Source organism: Cyprinus carpio, chromosome A7 (assembly GCF_018340385.1).
Source record: "Cyprinus carpio isolate SPL01 chromosome A7, ASM1834038v1, whole genome shotgun sequence".
Classification (NCBI taxonomy): Eukaryota; Metazoa; Chordata; class Actinopteri; order Cypriniformes; family Cyprinidae; genus Cyprinus; species Cyprinus carpio.
In genome coordinates this window covers 17,063,639-17,085,202 of record NC_056578.1, presented here as the reverse complement: position 1 = coordinate 17,085,202, position 21,564 = coordinate 17,063,639, and the positions used below count along the sequence as shown (strand labels likewise).

Below are 21,564 nucleotides of genomic sequence, written 5' to 3'. Positions count from 1 at the left end.
TTTCCTCCTTCATTTGTACACATATGTCTACGACTGTCTAAACTCTTTAGAGATGGTTTTGTTAACATTTTTTCCAGCCTGATGAGCAACACACATACTTGTTTTTTTTCTTTTTTTTTTTTTTCTGAATGTCCCTCATGGGATCTTCCTTTGTTTGTGCCATGATTTCACACTTCCACAAACATGATCAGGACTTTTTGATAGATCCCTGTTTCTTTTCAAATAACAAAACTGGGCACGCACTGACACCTGATAGTCATCCCAATGAATTAAAAATAAACACATCGGAAACAGGTGAGACTCCTGGATTTCGCCTTCAAATTAACGGCTTATCCTAGAGAGTTCACATAATTTTTGCCACTCACAGATATGCAATATTGGATCATTGTCCAGAATAAATAATGACAAATTACAATATATTTTGTGCTTATTTGATTGATTTGGATTTCTCCTTTGTCGAACTTCAGGACTTGTGTGTGAAAATCAGATGAAGCTTTTTTGGGATTATTTTAAGTTATATATATTTTAAACACATGTTTTCCCTGTTCACATGGGTCCCCCGCTATGTGGTTTTTGTTTTTTGTTTTCCAGGCCACAGGTGCGAAGATCGCTCGTGACAATGCCGTGGAACCATCACAAACACAGCGGTCGGCGAGTGGACCAAGGATACGAAAGGAAATGTTGCTTGGGGGGGGGCAAACAAATGTGTGGACAGAAATGGAAGCATAACCCTGTTTTTTCAGAAAAAGGATCCCCTCTGGGACATAATGGGGGAATGTGGAGGATGAAGAGGAAAAATGAGAGGTGAGAGATCTTTAAAAGCTTAATCCTCTGCAGTCCCCACAATAAAAAACCATTAAAAACAGTTTTCAACAACTGATTTTTTAAAGCCTGCCGAGTTTTTTTTAGAAGTCCTATTTTGTTTTGTGGTCTCCACAGGCAGGTTTATTTAGGAACAAACCAGGAAAACAAAAAAAAAAAAGTTTTTTTAAATGTGTAATTTTGGGTGTTTTATTTCCTTTTTTTTTTTTCTTCATAGAAAATGGGGAATCATAAGGAATATAAACGAGTATTTTCTTGGAGTTTCTGATTCCACTAATGGAGGAGCTTTTTTTTTTGTGTTTAGTGCCTTTTTTTTTTGAGATTTTTTTTTTTTTTTTAACAATATACCAATATGGGATCATGATCATGAACTGAAATCATGACTATTTTCATGGCCCCAGTTCTACTTGCTGATTTTTTATTCATGCTGCAAATGATCTGGTCCATTTTTTTTTTTTTTGCCAGTTTTTTTTATCTGCCCTTGCCTTTAGTGTGTCCTCATCTCCGTTGTTTAACATTTGGTTTTTTGTTTTTTTTTGTAGACTTTGTAATATTTGCCACTCAAAAAACTAACGTTTTTTTTTGGGACAATGATTTGCAATGCTTGCTTTGTTTGTGGTTGCAAATCCAAATCCCCCAATCCGCGATCGGCCTGCCCCGAATAAAGTAAAAAAAACTAGCCCCAGGTAGCGTTTTTTTGCCGAATTTTTTTCATGTTTGGAGTAAAAAAAACTATCCTTTTTGTTCCGATTGATGGTCCCCGAAATGAACAGGTTGTATCTCTAATACCCCCAAACTCATAACATGGTTTTCTTTAACTACATGCCCCTTGTCAATGAACAACTATCCTCAAGTAACACAGTAATTGGTCCTGTGTTTAATTTTTGAGTTAAATGTGAATGAATCACTCACCAAGTAATTATTTTTATTTTCAGCTCTGTCTGATACATCAATCGTCTTCTGGACAAGAAATCGATACAGATCTGCAAAGCATCTATCACAATATTTTATTACTGTGGTGTTTTCCCATCCATGTCCCCCCCCCCCACAATCATCCCAAGGTTTTTTTTTTTTTTTTTTTTTTTTTACAACATGGAACCATTTGGTTGACATATTGATGAATAAACCCAATCCTGGGGTCCCCTCTTGTCTCTGCTTTCTGTCCCCCTCATTCTAGCCTGTCCCTTTCTCCTCTTTTACTTTAATAACGCCCCATGGACTTGCTTCCGTTCGGGGCTGTCTGCCCCAGTCCCGCGGATTTTCCCCCCCTCCCATGTCACTCTTAATGGAGAGTTCTCAGGCCCCCTGCAGTTGTTCAGTGTCATTAGGGGCTGACCCGCTTCCTCTGATGCGGCCAATGAGTGAGACGGTGTGTAAGCATGCAAGACGTGCTCCCCAGCTGTGGGTTGCCGGACAATGCACCGGGGCAAAACAGAGTGAAAAAGAGTGATTCCCCCCCCTGGTTTCGAGCTTAGCTCCTCAGAGAAAACAAATTCTTGAAATGACTCAGTCCCCGGTTGTTTTTTTTTTTTTTTCTTTTTTATTTGTTTTAGTTTTTACAATAAGTTTATTTTGAACGTGCTTGTTGGTGCTTCAGATAAGTGTTTTTTTGTTGTTTTTTGTGTTGTATGGCTTCTTCTTCTTTCCTTTTTTTTTGACATGGTTTTTTCATTTTGGGTCCGAACCGAAGCAAACACAAGATTGGCAACTTTGTTGTGTTTGTACACAGTATTTTCAACAATACTGTACAGTTATTGTTTCTCACCTCTATGCCCCACTTTTCTGAAAAGCGTCCACAAGGGGTGCTCTGATTGGGGCCAGATATCCCAATGCGGTTTTTGATTGGCCCGAATACCTCAAACAGCAGTGTGAAACTAAAATGTTACGGCCCCTTGGGCCGATACTGTGATGCATGTCCCGGTCAGAACACCGGCGTGACAAGCACAAAAAAACCAATAAAACCCACTTCACAAACGAGCCATTTGTTTGCACAAATCCAGTGGGGGACAATAATATACGGAATTTATAATGACTTATACTTGGTGTTTTTAACGTTGCGTAAACATAAAACCATGTCCTGCATTTGTGATTGGAGCAAACGACAAACAAGGAAGTGGCTAACTCTCCACACCAGCTTCATCAATTTTCCAGTTCCTCTCGCATCCCCCAGCTCTGCAATATTTTTGCATGTCACTCTTCTAACACACCTGATTAAGATAATCAGGCTCATTAGAATTGAAGCTCAGTGTGTTTCCTATTTTTGACATGGTCCCTACACAGTGTTTCATTGCTCCCCCACTCGCCCCTGAGCAGGGGAAATGCTGTTGAAGTTTACTTTACTTCGGAACATTCTTCACGGATTTGCGCTGCACAACATCTTCCACACATATTACATCATATACCTCTGTAAATAAATTAACAAATAATAAAATGACAATTATGTAAAAACATTTGGGATGCGTCGTCTTGGGACAACGAATCTTCCCACATCGTGACGTAGACGTGGGGGCGTGTTTTAAACGAGGCGTTTTAGGAGGGCGTGTGACAAGTTTATAAAGTATCTTCTTTGGGTTTTGAGTCTTTAGTCTTTGCAACAACTTTACCAGATCTTCGTTTATGACTCAAAAGAGCTGTTCTAAACATCCAAAAGTTTGAAAAGGAAAACTTGAAATAATGCACCCTTTTACTTTGTTGACTAATGTTGCCACTTCTTTACCTAACACCTTACAAATTTTCATGATGTAGCAACAGTGTTTAACTGAATACCGTTTTGAAATATCTGTTTTGAAATCGCTCTCAAGATTTTGAATGAGTTCCACACAAAAGTGTGGTAACCTGTATCTTTAAGGAACCCTATGTAAGGTTAATGGCTTTTTGGCCATCTCGTTTGAGACCTTTACCCTCTTCCCTTCCCTCCAAGCTTCAAACGCCTGTGAATGCATCATGTTTTCCTCTTCTGGCTCCTGCTTTTGCCCAGCGCTTGAAATCTGCTCGAATCTCCGTTTGTCTCAGGGCCCTTCCTGAGAAACGGGTTTGTATCTAGGAAGATGCAGGATCGGGGTGAACCGTTTTAATGACCCCATGCCACCTAAACAATGGCCCCTTGACGTCCCCTGTTTCCTGTCTGTAAATTGTTTTCTAGGGGAGCCATGTTAAATGTGAACATGCGCAGTCCCTGAACCGGACAGACATTTCCAGCGCTTATCTTTGTAAACAGTGGTGCATCCAGAATGAATTGTTTTTTTGTTTTCCACATTATCTCTGGGTTATTGTTGGTGTATGCTCACAACATAGTTGAGGTTGTAGTATGTCCCTGGTTGATTCTCGGGTTGCGTATACACGCAGCAGGGACGGAGCCACACAGATCAAAGCTGGCATTGTTTTAGGTTAAGTCCATTTGATTTGGCTTACTTTCAGAAAAAGCAGTCTTTCCTATACCGACTAATGTTTTACAAGGTGCGCTCAGGTCAAGAGGCTGTAACAAGAGAAATCTGGTAAAAGCTATTCTGCACTGCTTTATTGTTGATGACATCTTGACATTCAAAATGAGATTCTAGGTGGAAACAAATAACTTTTTAATTATGGGGGGTTTTCTTGTGATTTCCCAGCATTAGTGCTTGCTCATACAAGTGACTGTGTCTCTCATTGACTCTGTACTGTATTACAGATTCCTGGTGCGCAGGGACTTGGTGGACTTCTCCTCCTGTGTATCGCTGTTTTACACATCTACACTGTATTGGTGAGTATGTTCTTTGTTTGCCGATCTTGTTTTTATTTCGGGTTTGACTTGTCTGATCAAGAATATTGAATCTCTGTGTTGGCCCTCCTACACTTATACATATAACCTTGCACTTTGTTTTTCCCAGGCTTCTCGTTGCAATGTGTTGGTTCTCAGAGAGAATAATGTCTTGTCTGTTTTCAAAAATAGGTTCATGAAAATGTGAAAAGTTTGTGGTGAGCAAATGTGTATTTTGGTTATTTTTCATATTGTATTTTCAAAATTAAAGTGGCAATATTTGACAAAATAACCTCGCTTTATGATTTTTTGGTGCTAACAACATGGCAGCCCTAAATTGATTTGGATCTCTTGGCCTGATAAGTACATCTGTTAATCAGCGGGGGCGGCTGGTCACTCTTGGATCTAAGCAGCTAGCACCATTTGTTGTCAATGACTATTGGCGAAATTTGCCAGTGAAAACTCCATAGTTTTACCACCATCATGTTCTCTCCACCCAAAGTACCCTGGATGTTTTCCTACACAAACAAATATTGCATTTGACGCAGCCCGCCAAGTAATGAAAAACATTTGTTAAATGCCATCAATGTTCATTTATTACCTATTAACTTGTAGACATGCAAGCTATTTGAGTCAAGAATCTTTAAACTGTTTGCTTTTGTAGTATGCCTCAAAATAACCAACCAAGAATTGGCTGTAGGTCTACGTGCTCGAGTGGGTACGTAGTCCTTTTTTTTTAGGTGAGTATGCACATGGTTGTGTTTCGGAGTGTAACGTGCTGACAGCTCCTCATGAAGAGACTCAAATGGTTTGAGTTGATGGAATATCCACTTTATGACCCCCAGGCCTGTAAATTCAAGTGTGAGCAGACGGACTGTCATTACTACAATAGTCTTTGTAATAGAAAACTTGTGAGAATGGCATGCTGGAGCAGTTCTGGAGACCAGGTACTAGGAGCCATCTGAGGACGCAGAGGAAAGTACAAGTAAAAGGACAAGAGTTGTTTGAAAGTGACCAGGGAGTCATAGAAGGAACAAATATACCCAACACTTTTGAGGTTATAGGATGAACTAAGAAGAAAAGCAAACTAATGGGAAAAGAGCCCCGTATAAGCGAGTTGATGTGTTTCTTTTTAAGAAGGATGTTCAAGTATTTTGTGTTTCCTTTCTTTGGTGACCCTTGAGTCACCTTAGATCCTGGGAAAATCACACTGTTTAGTTGTAGCAAAAACAACGGAATAGGACTTTGTTTAAATGGTGAGGACACACTCATGAACGCCCATGTTTGAATGCACATATGGCAGATACTACTTTGCATTCACTGTATATTCACTGTCCTGAATGCCCCACAGGAAGGAGGTTGATTGAGGTGTGTATGTTATAAGGAGATCGGCCTTAGTGTGACGTCACTCCTGATAATTTAAACAAACTTCAAGTAGAGTAATTAAAGAGTATAATAAAAATAAAAATAAAAAAAAATAAAATACTTTTGTGCGACGGCAGAGATTATAGACACGGTTATAGGAAGTCGGAGGGAAATGAGTCAAATTGCCAACAGAAAGTCAGTAGTCAATTGGAAATAGTTGCGAAGCTTTCACGGTTGTTCATATAACAGATTGATTTCTCATGGCACAAGAACATCACATTCCTTGCAAGTCCTAAAGGAAAGGCTATAGCAAAAATGTTTACACTTTCTGAGTAGCGCCTCAACTTCCGTCCAACACAAAAACAGCTGGCATGAGGTAACATCATCATGATCAACTTTTGTGGAGAGCATTCCTGATCTCGTAATATCACAGTCTGGTTTGGCAGTTGTTCAGACCCGCGTGAGCAGAGCGGGGCACTTCAGAGCGGTGGTAAAGGTCTGCTCAGAACATCATTGCCATCCATTCCTCCCAATCTATGGAGGGACATTTACAAGGTGACATCAGGAATTATGAAGAAGAATAAGAAGTACTCCACGCCAATTGCTGAACTGTTCTTGCATACTCCCCTCTGGAAAACATCTCTGAAGTGTTCGCCGCACGATCTACAAGACTGAGAAACAGTTTTTCTTCTTTTCCTCAGGTTGATCAGGTTACTTAACAGCTGTGGTTGTATGCCAACTGCCCTCATCTTTTTATCGCTTGTCTCCTTGTTGGGCCCAACCAAGGACCTCATTGAATGAATATATTAACTCTCCCTCCAAACAAATACTCTGCACTACCTCTACTTTAATGACCTACTATTTAATGTTTATTATTAGCACTGTGCATGTGCGTCTTTACCTCATGTGCAACAAATCCTTGCTGCAGTCGACTCTCATTGTTGCTAGTTTAATTTGACAAAACGCTGCAAAGATAATGTCTATTGCACTGTGCTTTCATTATTGTTTGCTATTGCTAGAATGTGTCCTTATTTCTTGCACTATGATTCTAATCGGAGATACTGTCGTTTTGTTTCTCCCTGTGGGAGACCATGACCAATAAACAATGACCTGTCAAATACAAAAATTGTTGTCCTGACCCTTGGTTTCTTGTACTACTGTACAGCGTGCCCTTTTTGTGGTCTAGCTCGTGCACTTCTGAACTGGCTGCAAACTCCCAGATGGCCCGAGTTGAGAACTCGGCAGAGACGCTCAGTGGGTTTTCCCCTTGGGTTTCCTTCATACTCAGAGGGCTTGTGACGCCGGCGCACGGGTGTCCTCTGCATCCCTTTTTTGTACGCTTGTGTTGAAATCGTTGTGTTGCTGGATGATGTACACTGGAAGGCACACTGGAACTCTAAGTGTGGAGGCTGGCTCCAGCGGAGGGAGAGCTAGTGTACCGTTAATACTCCGGGTTTTATAAAGTCAAGGCCAAGGGTATGGAAAGAATAAGGAACAGAGAAAACGGACAGGTCATGAGGAAGAGGTCATGGTTCGGCAGTTAGAGGTTACAGCCTGATTCTACTGGTGCAAGTTTGGCTAGACATAACTTAACTGAAGACAATGTGTAACCCTTTTTTTCTTCAGCATCTGTCCATCATAACACTTGAGCTTTTTATGAATCTTGAAGATAATAAAGTTGCAAGACGAGAGCAGAGGAAATAACATTATCGCAATCTGGAGTTGTGGTATATTAAACAAGAGTAACAGTGTTATTGGGCATTATAAGATCAATGAGAAAACAGAGAAAAGAGGAAGCATGGATTGTTGAAAGTGTGAACGCCCCTCTGTCTCAACGGTCTTGGCTACTTACGGCATCGAAATGCTTATTGTTTTTTGCATTTGCCATGGAAAACAGGCACAGACGAAATGGGCTTTTAATGTTCCTTTTGAAACAGTCTGAACCTCAAGTGCAAGAGCCGCTGAGAATTTAATGGCGCTACCTGTATCAGAGAATCAGAGGCAGCTGATGAGATCTCAGAGGGGTGCTACAGTTTGTTCTCTTAATTCCACTGTGGTTTTCTCTATATCCTTACTTTTTGGTTTTTGGTTTTCTGTCACATAGTCCATGTTTGGACATTTTTATTAGGAATGTATTAGGTGGTTTGATTTAAGCGGCAGGATACATTTATATTAATTTCTTCATCACTGTCATTCAAGGGGCAAGGCACCGTTAGCCAGTCCCATTTATCTGGAGCTGGTTAACTTCTAAGTATAGGATTCAGTTGCTGTTAACTTTTTCCCTGTTACTGACTGTCTCTGTACGCGCTCCTTCCTTCTTAGCTCAAACGCCTTCTCTTTAACTATCTGAGGGAACATAAGGTCTGAACAGCTTTCTCAGGTTCTTTGACAGTTCTGGTCAGTGGACACCACGACTGGTTGTGAATGGGGCCAGTTGACAACAGAGACGCCCGGGAAAACGAGACCACCGCAACTGGACAGGCCTGTCCATACCTACTTTCTGTACTCCACCTCTACCCTACTTCTCCTTTTACATCCCCAGAAGAGCTTGAATAAGCCACAGAAGATGCGAACATCACCTATGGGCGCGATTCCTTTCGGGGGCATCCTAGATAGTGGGCTTCTTGTATCATCCATAAGGGAGTGGGCTTCTGAATTTCCTTCGCCTACGCAAGTAATAAGAGCTTGATGAACGAACCAGCTTGCTTACACAAAGGAAAGAACTCCGACTTCCCAGCTGCCTCTTTTGTGTGAGAAAAATGCGGGCACTATTGTTTTGAGGCAAGTTACGTTCTTATCTTATATCATGTTCCTTCTTAATGTTCCTCAGCTGAATGGTTTTCGCCTTCTATCAGCTTCATTGTGCTTGTGTCGGAAGTCTCTGTGTCTGTTGGTCAATGCAGTAATCTATATTCTGGGTCGATCGCTCGCTGGTTATTAACTGTTTTAAGGTTGGTCTAAGTTCATGGTCTTTTTCAAAATGTGATTAATGGCTGGTTTCGGCAATGCTGTGCCCTCATATTTTTTTTCTCGCTTCCATTCTTATTTCCTCAAAGCCCGATTCTCTTCCGCCACAGAAAAGAGCATGTACACTTTGGATGAGTCTTGGTTAACGCTATATTGACGTATGGTAACCTAAATGATTGATGATGAAAAACAAAAATGGCTGTATTAACTGCACCTACGAAGCATGCAGCTAAATATGACAGTGTTGTAATAGACTACAGCTCTAATTCAGAAAACTCGAAGTGAGGGCTCTCCTATCGCTTGAGCAGCATTTAATTCTTTTATAATCTTTTTTATTTCTCGTGTGATATGAATTTGTTTATAGCGATGCATGTTATCTACTAGCATTTAGCAATGTAAACACTGATAATTTGGAACCCTCACTCATAAGACGAGTTTATGTTTGCCTGTTGGCTTCTCAGCAGTCGAGGCCTCTATCTAGCTGTGGTTTCACCAGTTTAGAAAAGTACAAGCTACCTCTATTAGTCTGCAGAACGACATGCAAAAAGGCTCGACATAGATCGTTCTACCATAGCTTGTATAGCACTTTTTTTATTTAGATAACTTCGTTCTGTGTGGTCAAGTCTTGTTGCTGTTTTTGGCTATGTTTGTTTAAAGAGGTTACAAGTCCTCAACCGCTCTGGCTAGATAAATTCATAGGCCTCTGACCGGAAGTAGTGATAATCCGTCTGTTTTCTGTCTTTATCTCTGTCACTCTGTGCGTTACTGTTTTTTGTTTTCTGTGCTCGCTGTTTCTGAGGAGGACCATGTGTGCATGTGTTTGTTGTTCATGGCCCTTAATAGACTTTGATAGCAGTCCGTAGTGAGAGTGGACAGTGACACTCTGATAAAAGGATCAAGTCTTTAAGTGGTCGAATGAGGCCCTTTGTTTTTTAGACTGCCAAGCCTCTGCTGCGGCTGTATTCTTATCATGGACTATGAGTATTATGAGTAGGAGTACCCGATATGCTCTCATTTGAAGTTAAGCATGAGATTTGTTTTTCTGTGTAACTGCTTCTCTGTCACATTTCCTTCCGCGCTCTTATTCCTCCAATCATCTTAAGGGTTTTTTGGTGTGGTTTTTTTGTGTAATTATGCAAGCCTTAGATGACTAGGTATTGCAGTGGTCACAGAGGGCAAAATGAGCATGTCTTTTAGTAAATAGCCGTTATTCTCACTTAGGTGTTTAGATGGTGTATTCTGTTTGTTTTTTCTTTATCGCTCGGGTGCCGCCGGGACACATTTGGAGAACTACTACAAGGAAGCAGAGCGGCGAAAACAGGCCGACTAGTGGCTTGCAGCCTCACTCTTAACATGGTGGAACGCTGCTCCATCACATGCTTTTGTCCTGACTGTCTGTCTGACCTTCAATCATATTCACTGCACCACCCCCAATCACTAACATCACCTCACATAAATTACCAGGAACTATGAGGTAAGCCATTATCATTCCATAACGTAAGTTTTTGAGATGGATGCATACAAGGAACTTGATATGTATAGTTAATTTAGGGCCTGAAAATTCATATGTGGACTTTTAGTGTGGTGGTGTTCATATATAGTTTTCATTGACTTGAACAACCATTGAAAAAGGATGTGGAAACATAGTTCCAGTTAGAATAGCACGCAGTTGTTGAAAACATAAGTTTTCCTTATAGCAGAGCTAAGTTGTACATATTTTTCAAAAATTTCATTCTAGTTTTTTTTTTAGTATCTGTGCAGTTAATTTCATTACAAAATGCTTAATGTATACAGTATCATTCATAAGCTTGAGGTTAGTAAAAAAAAAAAATCATACTACAGAATCATACTTGTATTCAGCAAGGAATTAATAAAATTATCAAAAGTGACCAGTTAAAGTTATAATTTACAATCTTACGCAAGTCTTCTATTTCAACTAGTTCACACTAGTATATTAAGTGGAGGGATCGCTGAGCTGTTTTCAACGCATTGATATAATAAGAACTACTTTAAAATGATTAAAATCGTAAAAAGTTATTCTAGTGTTGTAAAAAAAAAAACTGTTTTTAAACTGTTTTGACTGACTTTCTTTGCAAAATATTTAAATATTTAAAAAGCTATTACAGGCCACCAAAACTTGTGGACCTGTAGTGTATGTTAAGTGTCGAAGACATATTTTTTATTTGGTCAGTATATGACGTGGGGGGGGGGGGCATTAATATTTAGTAATAAGAAGTGACCTTCTTTCAAAGAATAATTACATTCTGAGCACAAATTTAAAAAATTGTTTTGATGTAATCTAGTTTATTTCCTGAGTAAAGGAAAAAATAACCCCGCATTAAAGTGCGGCCCATTATATGCACCCATTTCCAATATTGCTTTTCATGCAGTTTGTAATTGTAATGTATGTGAATGTAACGAGTCTGCAAAGTTGTAACAGCTGAAAGATGCGGCGATAAGATAAAGTTAATTGTCTCCCAAAATAAAGAAATGACTCTGTACAGCTTGAAACTGATGTAGACGTCTTTAGTAAATTAGAATCCTCAATATTGGCTATTCACGGCTTGCTGGCTGATTTGACAAGATGGAATCCAGTAATCCTGTTATATCTTGGACCAGATGTACCGCTCCAACACTGAATCAGGCATACGCTGGTAAGGATATGATAAAATAATAGCCTTGAGTCTGTTTGGCTGTAGTCACTACTGAACCGATAAACTGGCGGTCTTAACAAATACAGATCGCCTATAGTTAGTCCGACATATTCAGGCTGCATATTGCGTATTTCCGACCTTCACCTACGCTGATCGACTGCCACAATGTACAACGCCACGGCTCTTCACAGAGAGACTATGGGGTCCCGCAACGCCCACGGTGAAACCAATCACAGGAGAGCTAGGGCTTCACGCAAGCGGCGCCCTAACGGGTCGAAAGACTGACCCCTGCCATACCCCATTTGAACTGTGCAATACGAACGAATCACGATGATGAGCAACTATCCGACCGAAATGGAAAGGTGATATTAAATCTGCATATTGTTATTGGCTGAGCCCGACGACTGTCAGAAAACTCACATTCAATCGCGCGCCGTCCGTTTTTTGGACTCCGCTCTCGTCCGATCCTGTGGGCATCATCTCGGTTATATGCATCACGCTACACTCCCATATAGCGAGACTCCCAACTCAGAAAGTATTATCGGAACCTAAAAAATGGACCATGAACGCGTTGGAAACCGAGTCAACTTTAAAAAAAATTAGTTGTGAATAGTGGACACCCCTTATAGCTCATGTTAACTGAGATGTTCGAACAATGAACTGTATGTGGCTTTTCCTGTATTGTACCAGTTCTGACGGTGGTGGACCCAGCCAATGATAACGGTCCTGCTTGTTAGCCTGCCATCTATGCTCCACCTGGGACGGGACGCGACTCGATATTACGCCCATAGGCACAACCTCACGTCTACTTCAATCCAAGTATCGTCACGAGCCCGTATTGCCCTTCACCGCCAAGCCCCGGCTGCTTAACATAGCCGACGTAGAGGGGGAGCAAGCGGTTGCAATTGAGTTTGTGAATAATACATGTGCCAAGCCATGGCCAAATTATCTGAAATGGCAATTTTATCATGTCGTAGCAAGATGTCACGATTGTTACTATTATAAGAGAATTAAAACAGCCCGAAGCTTTTGTCTGGTGGCAAAATTCCATCCACTCAGTCAGACGGATTCGAACCTCTAATTCTAGCCAAACTGTCCTGCTTACGCTCCCCCTCCCCATCCTCTAGCTTGTTCTCCATAGATTCTCCATCCTAGTGCTGAGCAGAAAAACACCTCTTAGTTTTAGATATTCTGGTTGTCTGGGGATGTGGAGTGGCAGATGGGTGTTATTCTGAATAGTGGTCTGATGGGAATTATCGTGGGGAAGAAAAACGGAAAAAGGGCTTATTGCTTTTCGCAAACATCTTAAAGTGGAATCATGAAAAAAGAATAGGGCACGTCACACAGATAGGATGTCTGGGTTTATTTCAGGAATGCTTTGCTTGGGATGTTCGCGATTGACTTTCTGTATTGATTTGTGTGTTAGAAAAGCCTCATTGTGTCCCATTTGGGTTATTATTGATGTAGTACAATGCTTCTCCTATGATCTTTAAATAATTGTACTCCTCAGCATGTTTGTCTTTCATACCCTTATCCGACATTCTTTAAGTTTTTGTCTTTCCCCTGTATGTGTCCCTGTAGTTTTTTTGTAGTGTGAGGGACCAGCATCTTGCACACTAGCACACCAGGGCGCCTGGTTAACAGGGGCTTACGTGGAAGAATTGTGGGAGTGCTGGCCCCCTTTCAAGACACATTTGCGGGCCTTGCAGTTACGCATTCAGTATGTTTGCACAGCTACACACCTAACACACACTTGAGTCAAGACAAGCAGTAGCAGCTGTTCAACCAGACATTATTTTTATGGCCAGCCCTAGACGGCTAATGGCTTCCCTCTAAGTTTCTAGATCGGTTTTTAGGATAGTCGGTTTTTCTAGTACAATAAGGTGTCGTGTGTTACCATTACTGAAGATAATTTCACATTTTGTATTTTATGTTATTATATTTACACATACACTACCATTCGAAAGTTGGTGGTGGGTAAGATTTTTAAAAATGTTTCTGTTATAATTGTATTATGCTTCAGAAGTTTGGGTTTATTTGGTTTTTTATTGTGTTGTATGAGTAATTTTGTAAAACATTATTACAATTCAACCAAATAGCTGTTTTAATAATACATTAGTAAATGGCTGAAATTAGCATTAACTACTGTAGATTAATGAAATGCTGTAGAAGTATTGTTCATAGGCTTAGTTCATGTTAAAGTAGTTACTAATGTTAAATAAATGAACCTTATTGTAAGTGTTACCATAAAAGAGATTATTTAAAAAAAAAAATTTACAGACCCCAAATTTGTAAACATCTAGGTGTAAAATTATCACGATGTACCTCACATGTGAAAGTTTGAAACAGTTAAAAATTAAAAATTTAAGTTGCCAGTTCCCTGCAAAAGGTACTGCTTGTAGCTGTCAGAGTAACGTACTAACAACACATCTTTGTGGAGTTTGTTGTGCTTTATGTAGTTCACAAACTGCAGACATTATTTTACTAAAAAATTTAGAAACACTATTCTAAAAACAATATTCATTCAATTTCAGAGAGAGAACTCTAAGCTCTTCGGTGTTTTAGGACTACACTGAACAGCTCTGTTGTCAGATACTCATCTGGGAAACCTTAGTACAGTTATATGCTGGCATAAAAGATATCTTTTCTTGTTTTTATTATACCAGTATTTATACTAAAATGGGGGGGGGGGCCCTGTGCTGTGGCTTCCTCTGCTTCTGCTGTAATCCATCAGCTCTTTTCTCTCATGTCTCCATAGTCTTATTGGCACTGATCCAGACCTGATTTTAGATCTGAAGAATCTTATAGTGCTGTTTGCAGACACACTTGCAGGTGAGTGGAGTAGTACCTGATGATAACATTTTTAGAACTTGGGGAGTCATTGGATAGGATTTTTCAAATTACAAATGTTGATTACTTGACATGATATAAATAATCACATACTGCAATATATTTTCTGAGAAAAGTGAATATAATTTAACAAAAAAACAGTATTGTGACAGACAAATAAAGCATTGAATAGACATTTTGAAAAGTGGTTTGTTGTTTTATTTCCAAAAAAATTAATCATAATATAATCAAGTTTCAAATGTATAAAAACCCATTTCTAATCCTGTTTTCTGCAAAAAGTTGCATTAATTTGCTTGTCTGTTTTCAAACTGAGATGGACATTATCCACCTCTTCTCCCTCCGTCTCACTGCAGGGTTATGGTTTTCAGTAAACCAGTTGTTTGATATGTTGCTGGAGATGAGGGATCAGTATGGGGAGATCCTGCTGGAAAAAGTGGTGGAACCAGTCCTTCAGGTGCTTTCTGACTTCTCTCTCCCTTTTTGTCCCTTTTCTGTCTCTCTGTTTTTTTCTGCATCTCTATCCCTCAGTTTCTCATTTGAGAAAGGAAAACTTATGGCTTGGTTATCACCTTATGACCCTTGAGAAATCCATAGCTGAAGTAATTACACTAATAGGGTTATGTCACAAATGTAAGGCTTCGTTCTGTTCCAATGTAAATCAGATTGCTATGTTTACTGTATAAGTCATTTGTTCTGTTCTTTATTTCAATACTCTGTAACCCACACATCCATTTTTTAAATGAAATAATCCACTTTCAATGCTCTAATAATCAAACTACCATTGTTAAGGAAATTGACTCAATCTGATACCTGTAGTGTGCTCAGAGATTTATTTTTGCAGAGGTTGTGTATTGGAGGACAGTAGAAGGACAGGGAAATTTTGTCAGACCCAAACCATCTAAAATCAGTCACTGATCAATTACCCCCATATGATTAATCATAATTGCTTGAAAGACAAATGTTTTCTTTTTGTGCTGGGATCCCTTTAAAGAGCATTTATTAATCCAAAAAAATGTCAATTTGTTGTTGAAAAAAATGTTAAAAGCTCCTTGGAGGGAGATAGTTACGATTTGTTCGGGAAAAATGTGAAGTCTTAAGAGCAGATGACATGGAAAAAGTTGTTGTAACCTTGCTGGAATCGTTGTTTTTTTCCTCCCCTGTCAGAGAAACTTGACTCACTCTATAAAGAATGATGCTTTGGAGTCTTTGAATGGCCAGAATGTCATTACTGTGGGGATCAGCATTCAAGGAAATGTGTTGTGTGTGTTTGCTATGATGAGTTACATAAACACAGACACACGGCTCTTGAGTCCAGGAAATGGTTTTTAGATTATTTAGTCTCTTTAATATCCTGCTCTTGCCCTCAGGTTTATGATCAGTTTATCTGTGAATGCGGGGGTCTTTTTTCCCCCCTCACACGTAGATTCTGGTTGATTTAGGCAAATCTTTGGATCAGGACAACTACAGCCCCATTCCCGTGGCATCCCCTGAAGAGTACCAACGAATAGCATGCCAATTCCCCTTCCAGGATCCAGAGCTCGAGCAAGGTGAACATGAGGCACATAAGAAAGCTTTTATCCCCACAGATTTTCTCTCAGTTACACACCCTCCAGTCTCCACAAAGACACAAATGTCCTCCTTGCTGTCCAAGAAGTTGATTACTAACATGAGCATCCCCTGAAATACCTTGAACTTAACCATACACATTTGAATTCTCGCATTGACGTCACAAGAACTAATGCCCAATACTGTTATAGCAATTAAAGGATGCTACCTTTCTTTGGTGATAACTGCAGCTGTTTCCTTTTTCATGCAGTTAAGCTGCCTTTTTGTTTTCTGCATTTGTGCTCTATCAACAGCATTTTGTTACAGATTGTCAATAATTTTAATTTTTGAGCAAAAAAATTTGATTGCATTTAAAGCACTTACAATGGAAGTACACATGGCAAGGCATCTGTTAAAATACACCCCAGAAGTGTCCACTAGACAGGTAGTCCCACACCAAAAGAATGATTTAGACAACTTTACAGCTCACAAAAACTTTAATGAATAGTTCATGTGTTTTACAAAAATAAAAAAGAATCACCATTTCTTATTTGAAACCCTCCTGAACACACTGCCCTGTGCTGTAATGTATTTCTTTACTTATTTACTCTTATCATTTTTTCTAAACAGATTCTTTTCCAAAGAAGCTGCCATTTTCTGAATTTGTGCCTAAAGTATACTCGCAACTCAAAAGAATCATCTACGCCTGTCTGAATATTCGGAGGACTTGCACCTTAGGTAAGAGCGTGCAAACGCTCTTTAAACTATTTCACACCTGCATATATATAATCCTCCCATCCAAATGTTCTCATTAGCAAATCATGCTGTCTGAATGCCAGTTACATACCTGTTTTTGAACTGCTTTCTTTTTTTTAACTTTCATTCTTTTGTTATGAAATCACTAAACCTGCGCCATTGTCTTTTGGCTATCCCTAGAGTAGCCGTTGAACTTCAGAGAGGAAGTTCCATCGGCACCAAACAGTTTCTGTGTGTTTTTTCCTAATTAATTGCATGCTTGGTGCTAGTGGGTGTTTTTTCAAGGAATTTCTCCCAGTGTTGACTGATCTCTGGTCAGTTTATGAGTTCTTAGAATTACTGATGAGGTTGCCAGATGCGCCGAGCTGTTTAGTGTGGCCTACCCTAAATTCCCATTCTGCAGACTGTTGGACAGAATAAAACGGGCTTTGTGAAATGGTGCTTCGGTATGATCTCCCTTTATGATATTTCTCAGAAGAGAAGTCCATTTCACAAATGTAGAAAACAAACAGTTGTGAAAACCGCACTTTTAGATTTCTCAGTGATTTACTAAAGACCTGTTTAGCAACCTGTTATATAAAGTCATAGAGTGAACTTTATTATTTAGGCAAGTATGGCTGTTCCTATTGCTCATGCTTAGAATGGCCTGTGTATTAACTTTTTAAGTGACTTGCTCATCCCAATCGTAATTTAAATTTAAATCTAAATCTATACTGTATTTAAAAAAATCACCACTGCAATCTAGTTATTCAGTTATTGGTTTAAAGCCTGTTCACACTAAGAACAATACACATAACCATTACTTTTTAAAAATGGCTTTAACTCCAAGATTAATGGAGTCCACAAATATGACAAAAACAATCATAATCCATCTGACTGTCCACCTTTTCTTTTCTTAATACTTTTTTTCAGCAAGGACATATTTAATTGATCACATGTGACAGTAAAGAAATTTGTTACGAAAGACTTCTATTACAAAAAAAATTATGTTCATTTGAACTTTCTATTCATGAAAAAAAGAATAATGTGACACTGAAGACAGCTAAAAATTTCAAATTTTCCTTCACAGAAAAATAACATTACATTTTAAAATTGATTCAAACTGAGAACATTTATTTTAAATTAAAAAATATAAAAATCAAAAACATAAACTTATTTGACCCCAAATATTTGAACTGTATGTTTACAGGACAGAACATACTGTAACTGGTGGTGTGCACTTAGAATAAACATAAATTATCTTCTATTGGTATTGGCACTTACACAGTTTATTTGCTATATCCTTTGCGTCACTAATTAGACGTTTAATTTGGACATATATGGTTTCTCCAGTACATTTTTCCATAGTGCACCTTAAAAATACAGTAGTTTCATCAAGGATGTTTTTCCTCAAACTAAGAACCTTACTAACGCAGGATTAAAATTCTGGGTCACCTCTGTTTAGGGACCAAACCCTCACCCTTTTGTATTAAAATCTCTTAACCATTAATCTCCCAAACACCCTCTTAACCCCAGTCATGTTGTGTTGTGATCTGAGATCTCACACCGCGCGTCTCCTAATCTCCTAAACTGAACAGTAGGTCATGGGGTCGAGGCTAAAGGTCACTGTCTGTCGAACCATAGCTGGCATTTTCTGTCTGCCTCCTCCTGATTGAGCTATGTACTAAAGACGAGTGTCCTCCCGATTGTGATCGTTTGATGTTCTGTGTCTCTGGCCCCATTAGGTCTGGTTACCTTAAAAGCGGATTTCTCCCGGTTGGTGTATGCTAATCCTTGTGTGTATGTTTGTGTAGGGTTTTTAGGTTTTGTGGTGCAGTTTAGAGGTTTACTGAGTGAATGGGGGAATGTGATTCAGGACAGAGAACACGTAGAAACCGGCATCCTACCCAATTACTACTCCATTATCATCATCATTAGTGATTAGTGTCTGAGAGACTGTCTAGCCAGCCAGACACTCTTGAACAGTGTCGCCTGTAGAGTGGTGATGATGCCGCATGATAACAGTAGAAAAGTCCTTGAAAAGGTGAATGTATTTCCTGACTCATTTTGGCTTAATTTCAAACAATGATTGTCCTGTCCAAAGACACCCTGTGCACTACAAGTATTGTTTTCAGAGATACATTCTACAATCAATACAAGAATGATTTTAAATGAGCAATAATACCTTTTCCCTGTCTGACAGAGTCTGTGCGTACTAAATTCTTCTAAACTGTCCAGCTGCTCTGTAGCTGCTTTGGACATTGAGGGTAAATGCTTTGTTTATATCAGAGGTGTCAAAGTATTGGAAGCCCAGTCGTGCCTGCAAGATATTTAAGGGAAAAATATGCTAAAAACATTTACAACTATTAATTATGAGTATTATTCTCATGTTGTTCTATTGATTTGTATTATTCTATTTTTAGTTTTTTTATTTCTTAGGACAAGCCTAATTTGTTTTGTTGTTATAGCTTGCCATCTGAAAGAAGCAGAACATTTCTTTTAATTTTGTGCAACATCACAGAGCTGCACACTTTGCCAAATGTTTGAATGTAGTCCTACATCTACATCTTTAGGTAAAATATTAGGGAGTAAGAAGTGAATTGTTTTCATGTCTCCTAGCGATGATTATTAAATGTAATAAACCTACATTAGTACAAAATGATTTGATGCTGTTGAAGTGTAACTGAGAAGGCAGAACCCTAATTAAAACTGGGACTAAAATGCACTGTATATTTATTATAATTTTTTTAAATGTCTGATTTGTCTTTTAATAATTAGAAAATATGTTTAAAGTTATTCAGCCAAGAACAGTGGTGTCTCTGTTTCTGTTTTTCTTGTGAATGGGTTGATTGTTTTGGTTAAATCTCCCTAATTACTAAGTTTGCATAATTATTTAATCTACAGCATTCACACTGGTGAGTTCTATTTGCTTGACCAATTTTGGTCAATCTGATCCTCGATTATAAATGAGACACCCTAAGGGTAGATGGAAAGAACATTATTCATTGTGTGGCGTTTCTGCAGTCAAAGTTTTTTGAATAGTCATCACTAAACCTTATCCTATACACAGTGGTAAAATCATAACATTGGCTTTTAAAACTCTGTGGGAATAGTACTCAAAAAGAAGCCATTTAATATTTTACACTTGTATTGTGTGTTTTTAAAGGTGTCCATGCCATATATAATCTTGTATGTATGTTGGGGGAGGAACGTTTTGTCTCACTTTATGGATTGGGGAACCCCTACCAAGTCGTTTGCTACTCACTGCCCTCCTCACATTCACCGTTCATGTTCTTATTTGGTTTTTAGAACGTGGCTGATCCCCATGCTCAATGTCAGTTATTAAAATTCAACAATAAACATTTGACCTCTTTTGGCCTCAGCGTTGTGAGGTCCAGGGCTCGCAGATCTAGCTGAAATCCCCCATACAACACAGCTAATTAAGATGCTATCAAATAATGTCTCGACTTGCTGGATCTTTTCGTATTTGACATATTTGTAAAAATGACTCCCTATTAGCACAAGTGTGATTGAATATTGGAGGGCAAGAGGCAGCCAGATGGCACTTCAGCCCAGAGGTCTAAGATAATGGGGTCAGGATTCTGGGTATGTGTGGAAGGGTGTAAGAGAAAAAAAACCTGTTGATATTAGAAACGGAAAACTTATGACTGGCACACCAAAGAGCAAAGGAACAGCTCTGCATACTACCCAGACTAGTCCACTGGAGGCAATTAGTCTTTGTGGTCACTCTCCACTAATACTGAGATGAGAGGCAGTCAGAGGGGGGAAGGAAGGGGGTTCAATCCCATGCAGGTGCCTGGAGAACAGATTTTAGGAATGTATGTGACCCCCCCCCCCCCCAACCAATGCATGTCCAGCGAACGTTTAGACCTTCACGAGAGCCATATTAACCATATTAACCTGGAGTTACAACTTGATTTGTTTCTAGCTGTAACGTTACTCTTTGTGATGGTTGAATAGCTAATGAACATACGTTCTGTTGCTAACTGATGTGAGCCGTATCTGTCTCGCTTGCTGCTTCTGTTTAGTTTTTTTTTTTTTCCAATTAAGTTTTTTGGACATTTTCAGTCCTCCGTTGGTTTCCCTGATCATCTGTTTCTCTCTCAGATCATTGTTTATCAGACTGATCCCTACCCTAATTTTCACTGAAAAGTGAGAGAGTTAAATGGATGAATAAATCAAATGTAAAACGTCTGTGGTTTAATCAGACTACAAATTTCTCTTTCTGTTTCGCAGCTCCCTCCCTCTTTAGATGAGGAATAGCCAGAGGCCTTTGGATTTATCCAGACACTGTCAGTTTCCCAGATAATCACAAAAAGAACAATGCCTCACTTTAAGTTCGCACTATAAAGCCAGGCCTTTCTTTTTCACCCTACTTCTATACTGGGAACATTTTTCCAAATTGTAATGTACAAAATCAGAGCTATGTTATGGTAATGAACATCTGTAAGCCAGTGGACCATAACCCAACATGGCATTTTTGCTAAAATTTGAACAAAGCTTTAAACGAAGTAACACAGAAAATGTCTCACGGTTCACCTAGAGTTTTGCAGCAGGACAGTAGATGTTAATATTTTAATCTTGAGTATTGGTCTGTAAGCAACGTTCCATCATCTTGTGATCGATTGGCACCTCCTTTTCTCCCTTTATGTCCTCCATCGCTCTGCTCCATTCGGCTCTCCTCTTGCCAAGTCAGTGGAGGGAGCTCAGAGATTTTTCCCCCCTGCTGAGGAGAGGAACGTTTTTTCAAATTCCTCCTCTGCTTTTCCGCTCGAAACAATGAGAGACGATTTAGTAATTTGCGAGTAGGAAATGCTTCGTTGTTGCTCTCAGATTGAGGGGGAAAACTCTTTGCATGCCTGGGCATTG

The 21,564-nt window shown here is 39.3% G+C and overlaps 1 pseudogene; it reads left to right on the top strand.

The window, feature by feature from the left end:
* LOC109054069 overlaps positions 1 to 21,564 on the top strand; it is a 94,659-nt pseudogene that overhangs the window by 31,742 nt on the left and 41,353 nt on the right.